Source organism: Dipteris shenzhenensis, chromosome 1 (assembly GCF_047967505.1).
Source record: "Dipteris shenzhenensis isolate YYH24624 ecotype China chromosome 1, Dip_SZ_1.0, whole genome shotgun sequence".
Classification (NCBI taxonomy): domain Eukaryota; kingdom Viridiplantae; phylum Streptophyta; class Polypodiopsida; order Gleicheniales; family Dipteridaceae; genus Dipteris; species Dipteris shenzhenensis.
The window spans coordinates 38,386,318-38,397,848 of record NC_141596.1 but is presented as its reverse complement, the minus strand read 5'-3'; positions in this window follow the sequence as shown (position 1 = coordinate 38,397,848).

The window sequence follows — 11,531 nt, the reverse complement described above, 5'->3', positions numbered from 1 at the left end:
TCTATCTCTGCCATCACCATTGCCATCCTCCATCCCAGAATGTGCCTTGCTTCAAATCCTCGACAATGTAGAATGGACCCTCATATCTAAGTTTCAACTTCCTCGGTGTTAGCCCTCTCTACTCTGAAGACTAACTCGAAACGCACTACTGCGACAGATTTACATGCGTAATCGTACTTCAGAACTGCGTATGAAAATTCATAGAGTAGAACGGTGATCGACAGAATCATTCATGATAAAACAACAAGGTAGATGCAATAGAATCTCTGTATTACATTTCTCCGAGCAGTACAACACCGTACTCTCTGATACATAGCACTGATCCTTGCTCCGATCCTCACCAATGATCCCCAATGAGCCCCAATGATCCTTCTGAATGATCGCTCTCTTCTCTCTTATCTAACCGGCACACATAACTCCTTCACGGTTGCCGTGACGGTTGCCATGACAGTTACCGTGCCTATTCAGTTCTCCGCCTAGTCCTAGAACTTCCGTCTTTTCATATCTCACTATAAACTAGATACAACGTATTAATGATAATAATCTAAGGACTAATGATCTAAGGACTCCCCCCCTAGTTCCTCTTTGCTATCGCTGCTTTTTTCCTTAACACTTGGCACTCCCGGTGAATCGGATTCCGGATCCGCATCCGAACCCACCGGTTCTCCGCTATGGTTCATCCTCGACATCGCCACCGTCATCGTCCACCGCCGCTGCTGCCGCTGTCGGAACTGCTGGCGCTGCCGCCGTCGGAACTGCTGGAGCCGCCGGCGCTGGTACTTGTACTGCCGGAGCCGCTTGCGCCGGTCGAAGTAAAGGTAGCTGCTGCGGGTTGAGAGCATGGGCATCCACAAAAATTTGGAGCTGTCCATAGAAAGGTGGTGCCGTCGCCCCCGCCTGCTGAGCTACTGCCGCCATCCGATGAATATAGCGGCATGCTGTCCGCAGGTCGACCAACAGAGCTGCTCTCTCAACATGACTCGTTCTCCGCAGCTGTTGTAGCGCCTCTTCATGCAGTCGGGTCTTCTCAGATAGAGCGAGTTGGAGATCGGTTACCTGCATAGTGCGATCTGCTTTCTGCGCCACACCATCCAGTCGTTTCATTACCTGCCCCAATTCCTTGGTTTGGGCACCTGTTGATTGTTCTGTCGTAGTAGCTCTGATCTTCAGCAAATCGGCCATGAGGCTCTTCACCTCAACTTCATGTTGCTGGTGCTCTTCTTTCCGGGCGAGCTTGAGTGCCAACAGCTGGGATCTGGCATCGTCACACTGCTGTTGCACCACCGCGACGTGTTCTTTCAGCTGCAAAAAATGCCTTGCGTCCAAGGATTCCCCGTCCGCTGGCTCCGGAAAAGCTGCCACAAAAGCGGCTGCTGCGTTTGCTTGGGGTCGTGGCTTCATCGCGGTCTCGGGTCTTTTTCCTCTGGCCTTCGCTCTTCGGAGGGCTTCTTCCAGCTCGGCGATCCGTTTGACATAGCCTTCGGAAGAATCCACCGGTCCCGCCGCTGTCTGCTTCCCGAGAGTATTTGCCGACGTAGAACTTCCACCCTCCGGTTGTGCCGCAGTCTCCGTCACCGGTACTGGTGGTAAAAATGCGGTTCCTGCGCCCCCTCCCGCCGGATCATCCTCATCCCTCCGGGCCAACCGTCGGTCGAGAGGCCTGCAAGCCCGCTCCAGCTCTACTCGCAATTGATGTTGATGATCAAGAAAAATACCCTGCATCTCTGCGACGAAGGCTTCCGATAAATCCAACAAAAGTGCCTCGTCCAGCATGCGTGTAGAGCTAGAGGGTTGCCGGTACGCCATCACTTCCGCTTCCAACAACTGCACCCTGGCGGTCGCAGTTGTAGCCTTCTCCGTCAATTGTTCCGTCAGCCACAGGTGTTCTTGAGTTTGGGCGACAATCGCCGTCCTTGCGTCCTCCATATCCTGCTGTCGCCGTGCATCCATCTGTTGGAGTCGTACCAACTGCTCCTGCAGCTGTTGATTGCGTTCGAGCAGCCTGGCATTTTCCTGGCGCAACCTCGCCTCATTCTCCTCCAGCTGCCCCTTCTGAAAACATTGGAGCAAGCGCTCCGCCAACCGTCGTGCCGTGACCAGATCATAGGTCTCCACCGGCGGAGATAGCTGCAGCTCACCACTCCCCCTTGGGACTACACGGGTTGCCTCCTGACCTGCCTGTCTCCCCGAACTGTCCTCCCGAGTGTGGACTGAGCTTTCCCCTTGCAAGGCCTCCGCTTCCGGGCGGGTTTTCTTCAACATTGCTCCTTCCGGCACGAGAGCCAACTTTCTTTTCAATAAACTGGCCATGCGGCTCGATGTTGCTGAGACCGCGGGCCTACTCCTCTGGCTGCCCTGTGGAACTTCTGCCGGGACCACCACCGCAGGTACCACCGCCGTAACCTCCACCGCAGGTACTACCGGAGTCACCTGGTTCCTTGGCATCAGCGTCAGAGCTCCCTCCGTTGTTGATCTCGCTGGTTCCACCTCCTTGGACTCCTTGTCCGAACCATCGTCTGTGGACTCCTCCACCTCCACATACGACCCTGGGACTACCGGTTCCGCATCTGGTCCGAACAAAAGAAATAAGACCTGCCCCATCCGGGAAGTTGCCATTGGCTTCAAGAGCTTCTTGGCCACCTCCAGAATTCTGTCCGCCAGCAGCTTCGCCCAGGGAACCGGTTTCCCTTGCTCCGCCCTCTGGAAATAGGTAAACTGGGTCTGTCCCAGTAGCTCTGCTTTCACCTTCTGCCAGAGGGCCTCCGCAATAAACTTGTAGCATGTCTTCGTCGAAGCATCCAGCTTCTTCATGTTGTACTCCCCCTTGCAACCTGCGCCGAGAGCTGCCTCCATGGCACTGCTGGTAAGCTTCGTGACTTTGCATGGACCATCCACCGGCAAGTGCAACCGGGCCGCTACCAGCTCCTTGCACAAGGTGAAAGTCTTTCCATACACCACGACCTTGCGCCCGCATGCAAGATGCGCCAAGATATCTTGCGCCAATGGATGAACTGGTGTCGTAGCCCATGGCAAACCCGCGAACTCCACCAGACGAGTTCGTGTCAGCCAAGACTGCACAGCCTCATCCCCAACAGGTAACGGATTGATCAGATGGAAGACCACCATAGCGGCGAGAAGCTGGGATGCGAGGGAGAAGAGTTCTGGAAAACAAAGAGTTGGAAATAAGCCACCTTTTGCTTCCAAATTGCCTTTTGGATGCCCTGGTGAACTCCTTGTTTGCATGCAACGATCAAGTGTCCCATCATCTTGATAAAAGCCCCACTTCGAAGATTCAGTAGATTGCATGGCGGCGTCCGCGCTCCGCAACACGAGGCTTTGCTCCCACCGTTTCTCGGAATAAAGTGAGTGAGACCACACGTGCGTACTAATAGCCCCCATCATCGGTTTCTCCACCGAAATGGCTACAAATGCATTGGAAATGATCATCACAGGTGGTTTCTCCGGAAATGGGTAAGGTGGCATGGGCCCTGTATATGGTCGGAGACGAAATCCATTTACCGGCTTCTGCAACAGCTCCCCCTGTAGTGTTCCTAATCGGAACGTGCCGTCACCATAACGCTCCACCACCCAATACGGACCTCCCCACCGTAACTTCAGCTTACCCGGATGCGGACCCATCCGAGTGTTAAACAATATCACGGCATCTCTCCGTTTGAAGGTCTTCTTCTTTGAATGACGGTCCACCCAGATCTTTCGTCTGTCCTGGACTACCTGTGCAAGATACGCACTGTTGACCGCTCCTCACCCAGCCGATCCAGCTGTTCAATCCTCCGGTCTACGGACTCATCCCAGCCCAATTTCTCTGCCGCTGCAATCCGCAGACTCGGTACTAGGAATTCCATGGGGACCACTGCTTCAACTCCGTAAACCAACTTGAATGGCGTGAACCCCGTCGCAACCTTATAGGAAGTCCGGAACGCCCATAATGCGGAGTAAAGTTTTTCATCCCAATCTGTCCGATTTTCATTGACCAGCTTTTTCAGAATGACTAGCAACACCTTATTCGAGGACTCCGCCTGTCCGTTTGCCTGAGGGTAATACACTGTGGACTTCTTATGAATGATTAGGTGCCGGGTAACCAGTTCCCGTAACACCGCATTAAGGAAATGCCCACCTTGATCCGTGACGAGCTCAACCGGACATCTGTACCGTGTCATAATGGCTTCATAAAGGAATCTGGCCACAGCCTTTGCCGAATTATCCTTCAGTGCTCTGGCCTCCACCCATTTGGTACAGTAATCCGTCGCCACCAGGATATACCGGTTACCTGTCCTCCGCGCCGGCGGCGAAAACGGACCTACAAAGTCCAGCCCCCACTTCATGAACGGTTCGAGGGCCAGTATGGGATTATGCGGCATCCGGTCCCGACCTGATGGCTGGCCCAACCTCTGGCACACATTGCATCTTTTGACGAACCTATGTGCATCCCCCATTAATGTTGGCCACCACAGACCTCCTTGGAGTACCTTCCGTCCGGTTACTTCTCCTGCGAAGTGTCCACCGCTGATTCCTTGGTGAGCCTCTTCCAGGATGACCTCCTGCTCATGTGGGTACACACACCGTCGCAACACACCATCTAGCCCCTGCTTATACAATTGGTCAGCAATGATCCGGAAGTCTCTGCTCTTGAGCGCGAGCCGTTTCCGCTGGTCTCGCGACATTCCGTCGCGCATCTGGCCCGTGTCGACAAAGTGAAACATGTCGTCGTACCACGTCTTTGGAGCTGCCGGTACCACCGCCTCCAGTTCGAACAGCTGGGCATCCAGAAAATCGTCTTCCACACCCATCGGGTCTTCGCCAGATTCCAACCGCGAAAGGTAATCCGCTACGGCATGTGTACTTCCTGGTCGATGGACCACCGTGAAGTCGAACTCCTGTAAAAGCAGCATCCACCGGGCCAACTTTCCAGTGAGCTCGGGCTTGTGTACCAAATACAACAAGGCGGAATGATCCACATGAAACGTGAACCGATTCCCCAACAGGTAGTGACGAAACTTTGTTACGGAATAAATCATCCCCAATGCTTCCCGCTCCGTCGTAGAGTAATTCCGTTCGGCTTTTGACAACCTGCGACTTGCATAATACACCGGTCGGAACCACTTGCTTGTCGCTTCCTGCATGAGGACACTACCAATAGCCACGTCCGAGGCATCCACGAAGACATGAAACATCTTCGTCCAATCTGGCGGCTGAACCACCGGTGCTGTCGCCAACATCAGTTTGAGCCGTCGAAAAGCTAAGTCACAAGCAGGAGACCAGACTACCGGTACTTTGTTGAGTTGGTCATACAGTGGTGTCGCCACATCCGCCAGATACCGCAGCATTCGGCTGTGCCATTTAACCTGCCCTAGGAATCTCCCGAGCTGCTTACCGTTGCCAGGAACCTTTGCCTGCCGAATCGCTTCGACCTTCGCCGGATCTACCGCAATGCCTTCCGCCGAGACAATGCAACCCAGCAGCATACCGCTGCCCACGGCGAATGCACATTTCATAGGGTTCAGACACAACCGTGCCTCCCTACACCGGGTTAAGCATTTCTTCAGATGCTCAAGGTGCTGCTCGCGACTCCCAAAAACACTGAAATCGTCCAGAAATACCTGCATAAAGATTAGTAGATAATCATGAAATATTTCTTGGACCATGCGTTGAAATGTTGCCGGAGCATTCTTTAGCCCAAATGCCATCACTAGGAAAACAAAGGCTCCCCACTCCGTGATGAAGGCTGTTTTCTCTCGATCTTCTGGTGCCATCTACACCTGGTTATACCCACTGAAGCCATCCAGAAAAGAATACATCTCGTGACCTGCCACTGTATCCAGCATAGTATCATTAAACGGCAATGGAAACGGATCCGTGATTGTCGCCGCGTTAAGCTTTCTGTAGTCAACACAGACCCGCAGCTTCAAATTCTTTTTCGGAACAATCACTATTGGCGAAAGCCACGTTGCACGGTCAACCGGACAGATAAACCCGACCTTTAGCAGCCTGCCCAGCTCCTCCTTCACCCTCTGGGCATAGTTCGGGTTCATTCTATACCGTTGTTGCCGAACCGGTATCGCATCCTTCTGCAGATTGATCCTGTGCTGATAGAATTTGGGATCGATGCCGAGCAAATCTGTGTAGTCCCAGGCGAACACGTCTTTGAAGGATTTCAGCAATGTCTCCAATTTTCCCCGAAATCCTTTATCGAGCTTCGCACTGACACGGACGTTCTTTGGCTCCTCCTCCGTCCCGAGGTTAAGATCCAGCAGCTCGTCTTCTTTGACCCTCCGCGAGCGACGGAGTTCCTGCTCGAAAACTCTTTCCGCCTCCGCCACTCCCGCTTCGTCCGGCATGTCTCCTGTGCCTTCCGGTAGACTCCCTTCGACTGGTTCTTTCGTGGAACTGGATGACTCCTGCATAGCCGAGGGAATCTGATGCTGATATTGCTTTAAAACGGCAACCACATCGACCTCGAACAAGCTTACCAACTCCGTATTCCTACTGAAGTAGTCATCCTCCTCTTCGACCCCCATTCCGTCCATCATATGGATACCTTCCGCCATCGTCGGTCGGAATGGTGTCCTCAGCCCTTGTTTGGTATGTACCGAGAGCTTCAGCTTCTTTTTTCCTTTCCGAATGGTGATGCGGTCGGATTGCCAGTCTTGTTTCACACGGGCCTGCCGCAACCACGGTCTTCCGAGCAATAACGGGTATGACCCGCTAATATCCTCCATCCGGAGAATCACCGCAGCGATTTCGAACTTCACGCCGCAAACCTCCATTTTCAATCCACGGAGCAATCCTAACGGCTGCACTCTCCATTGGTTTGCCATCCGAACGGCGAAGGGTGCTGATTCCCATTTTGTGATACCCAATGGCACCAGCATTTGTTCGGACAGGATGTTGACCCCAGACCCTCCGTCCAGCAACACCCCTCCCACACGGCTGTTCTCCAGTGTGACGGAAATTACCGGGACTGCTTCGTCAAAAACAGGAGGCTGTTCTTCCGCTTCAGGCTTTGCAGATCCGTCTGACGACACTTCCATTGTTACCGCTTCCATCTCCGACTCCATCGCCCTGACTGGTTCCGTCAATTGTTTGATGAGAGAACTCCGGAAATTGGGTACCAATGCTAACAATTGCTCCATTGTCATGTGTATTTGCTGTTTCCGCAAATCCTGCCATAAATCATATGGTTCAACACCCTCCTCGCCGGCTGTCCTTCGGACTGGTAGGTAGACAAGTCGCGTCTGGCTGCTCTCCTTGCAGGCGCCTTGCCACCTTCGCACCATTTTCTGTCACCGAGACTGCCTTTTCCGCGCTCGGCCTAGGTAACACCGTTGGGGTTTCCTGGACCCATTCACCGACCGTCGATTGCACCTTTTGTTGTGCCTGCCAGTCCAACGCCGTAGGTCTCCCCTTCTCTTGCTGGGCCTTGTATTCCTGCACCTTTTCCTGGGATCGTGTGACCACGAGCACATCTCCGCTCGCACTTCCTCCCACTTTGCCTTCAACAGGGACACCCGCCGGTACTTCCGGTACTTCTTCGGACTTCGGACTAGGCTCCTTGCTATCCTGTTGCTGACTGGCATCATCGCATTCGATAATCAGAACCGCATTCACTGCTGGTGCGGACTTGCCTTCTCCGGATCCCCGGGTTGCTTCCCTTTCCACCTTGTGGCGCTTGAATAATTCGCAATCTACCTTTCGATGTCCGGGTTGATTGCAATAAAAACATAGGAACGTCCGTTCCCCTGCTGGTTCATCTGCACCTGTTCCAGCCGTTCTCGGCCGCCAAGGTCTTTTCGCCGGTGCGGCTGGTACCGCGGCTGGTGCCGCAACTACCGCCGCCACCGCTGGTGTCGGGGCTATTCGTGCGTTATAGCAGCAGATCTCCGTGGTATGCGTCGCTGTTTGGCAAATCGCACACCACCGCTCATTCAAACCGCATTCCTCTGCTAAGTGTCCTGCATTCCGGCACCGATTACACCAAGTATCCTTGCGAACTTTTGAAGAGGACCCTATTCCACTATCCCGGCTTTTGGCTCCGGCAGCAGATCCTTCCGGAAATGACTTCCCTGCCGCTTTTCCAGCCTTCCGCCTCATGGAACGTTTGTCCTCCTCCTCATCCGACTGATCCGACTCCTCCTCAGTATCGGTATCGGAGTCTCCCTCAGCCTCCTCATACTTCACTTTTCCTTTCCTTCCCTTGGAAGTAAACAGAACTTGTTCCGCCCTCACCGCTGCTTGGACGACTTCTTCCAATGAAAGGGCTTCCAGATCCAACGATGCCAGGGACCTTTTCAATCCTTTATTCAGCCCCTCCATGAAGTAAGCATTTTGGATGGGGACTGCCGGGGTAGTTGCTGCATCGAGGCGGCGGATCAACGACCGAAACCTGGCCGCATACGCCTCCACTTCTTGGTTCTTCTGTTCCAGTTTCCCCAGTTTGGCCAGGACATGAACACGGGTCTTGTCCTCCCGAAACCGGAGCAAAAAGGCATCCTGCAGTAGATCAAACGTGGCGAAATGGGTAGCTCCATATTGCGCGATCCATACTGCCGCCTGCTTCTGCAGTGTCGGGATGAAAGTCGCCATCTTCATAAGATCTGTCGCCTGCACTGGTGGAGCCGTATTCACCATCCATGCCATCTCAAATGACAGTATATGTGCATCCGCATCCTCCTTATCCCGTCCCGAAAACTTGGGGTACTTCACCGTCATCCTGGGTACCAGTGGTGGAATAGCCGCGCTACTTACCGCCGGAACTCCACCCCCGCCTCCGCCTCCACCTCCCCTACCGGGATCTGGTGACGGACCTGGGGCTCCGCTTCCTGCAGGCACACCACCCCTCCGTCTCCTGGGACTCGGTGGTGGGGAATTCCGCAACGGTGACGCTTCGTCTTCCGGAGGAGTACTTGTTAAATCGAACGGGCTACTGCGTCCGGAGGATTCGCCTTCCTCCTGAACACCGGAAACGACTGGACCTTCCTCTCCTGGGATCAGCGGAGGTGTGTCAGAGCGGCTACTACTATCACTATCCGTGAAGAAGCCGAAGAGAAGATCACGTTGAGCCACATATCTGTCATGCCGTTCCTCGCGGGTTGTACGTGCCGATACTGGAGTTGCAGGCTCCCGAGGCCGTTCCGGAGAGCGCGATGTTCCCCCTGGCTCACTCCCAGCGTCATTCATGCGCTAGTCCACGCACCGAGGAATCAGAGTATTACAGATGGGGAGCATCCAACCTCTCCGGGGTATCCACCGCGACGAACATGGAAATCTTCCGTGGTCGCCAAAGTGTTAGCCCTCTCTACTCTGAAGACTAACTCGAAACGCACTACTGCGACAGATTTACATGCGTAATCGTACTTCAGAACTGCGTATGAAAATTCATAGAGTAGAACGGTGATCGACAGAATCATTCATGATAAAACAACAAGGTAGATGCAATAGAATCTCTGTATTACATTTCTCCGAGCAGTACAACACCGTACTCTCTGATACATAGCACTGATCCTTGCTCCGATCCTCACCAATGATCCCCAATGAGCCCCAATGATCCTTCTGAATGATCGCTCTCTTCTCTCTTATCTAACCGGCACACATAACTCCTTCACGGTTGCCGTGACGATTGCCGTGACAGTTACCGTGCCTATTCAGTTCTCCGCCTAGTCCTAGAACTTCCGTCTTTTCATATCTCACTATAAACTAGATACAACGTATTAATGATAATAATCTAAGGACTAATGATCTAAGGACTCCCCCCCTAGTTCCTCTTTGCTATCGCTGCTTTTGCCCTTAACACTCGGAAACCTTCCCAACTTAGAATTGTAGACCAACACCAAATCTCCTTTTTTTTTAATTTTGAATTTGATGTTACAGTTGACCCATGCACGGCGGCACTCCTAAATTACCTGAAATAGTAGGCGACTATTCACCAGTAGGATTGTGATCAAAATAAACGAGTTCGGGCCACTTTTATAGACCCATAGTTGCAAATTTACTGTGCAGTATTTTGAAATACCGCACTCAATTTTGCGGCAATCCAAATGTGCCACGTGCTATTTACTCATGTGAAAATACCTTGTGGTGTGGTAATACACTGCACAAGGTTTTATACTAGACACCGTACAATGTTTGGGTACACCTCACAGTATTTTTATCGCGATACTACATGGTGTATGTAGATACCACATGGTATTTTCCCGATCAACCGGTTCACCTTGATCGGTTCAAAAAACTGCATTTTTTTTGTTTTAAGCATTCCCAAACATTTTTTAATTTAAAAAAACTTATTTTTATTAAAAAAAACGTACTATAAAAATCCCAAGCTAGTGCAAATTGTCTTAATTAGTATATTCTCATTCTTCATTATTTTAATTAGTATCTCATTCTTAAGGTTTCTTGGATATGAAAACTATAATAGATTGTTGCAAAAGATGTTGTCTACCCCAAATACCATGCCAAACTCCAAAGATGAAGCAAAGAAGATGTTGACAATGATTGGCATGGATTATGACACCATTCATGCTTGTCCCAATGATTGTATTTTGTTTCGTTGTTGCGAGTATTGATATTTGGTTAATTTTTAAAGTGTGCAATAGGATTTGTTGGGTGACAAGATCCCAGTAAAGTTCTTGAGACACTTTCCCATCATCCCCAAAATAGAACACATGTTCAAATGCGCGTTCATTGTGCAATTGATGACATGGCATGCTCCACACTGGTCTACCAATGACACTTTGAGGGTTCCTAGAGATTGTGCTACATGGAAGGATATAGACACCATGTGGCCCACACAATTACCCTTTCGAGTTATGTTCCACATCTTGGTTGGCATGGCCCATAGTCTTAGTGAACTACAATATCCCACCATGACTTTTAATAAAGAAGGGGCACCTGATTCTTACCCTACTTATGCCCTTTAAGTATAAGGCCAAGGATATGGACATGTACATGGCACCCTTGATTGAGGAGCTTCAGACCCTATGGACAACCATACATGTCTTTGATGTCTTTATAGCTCCAAATCTCATCACAAAGATTTCCATCATGGGAATTTTGATGTGGACCATCACGACTATCCAAGATATGGAGAGTGTTTAGGTATGTGCTTGTGCATGCCTAATGATACTTTTGTGCTTTGTGGTGTGATCTATGCAATTCTAGTGATCTTTTTGTGCATGCATGTAGTAGGACTCAGAGCAAGTGGGGATACGTAGGTTGTCCTATTTGTATTCCTAACTTGAATGCATGACACTCCAAACATTTAAGAAAGATGGTTTATGAAGGCCATGCTAAATACCTTCCACTTGACCATCCTACACACGAACTTTGACTTGATGCACCATAGGCCTGTAGGAAGGCAAGTGACTGCATTGAAGCTTGGAGAACTAGAGAGGTACCTCATCTTGGGAAAGGGTAAGAAGCGAGTTTTTTTATGAAGTTTAGAAGCGAGGTTTTTTTGTGGGTTATGTTGCAAATCAGAGGTATATTGATACTTAAAGAAATATATAACCTTCTCCCTT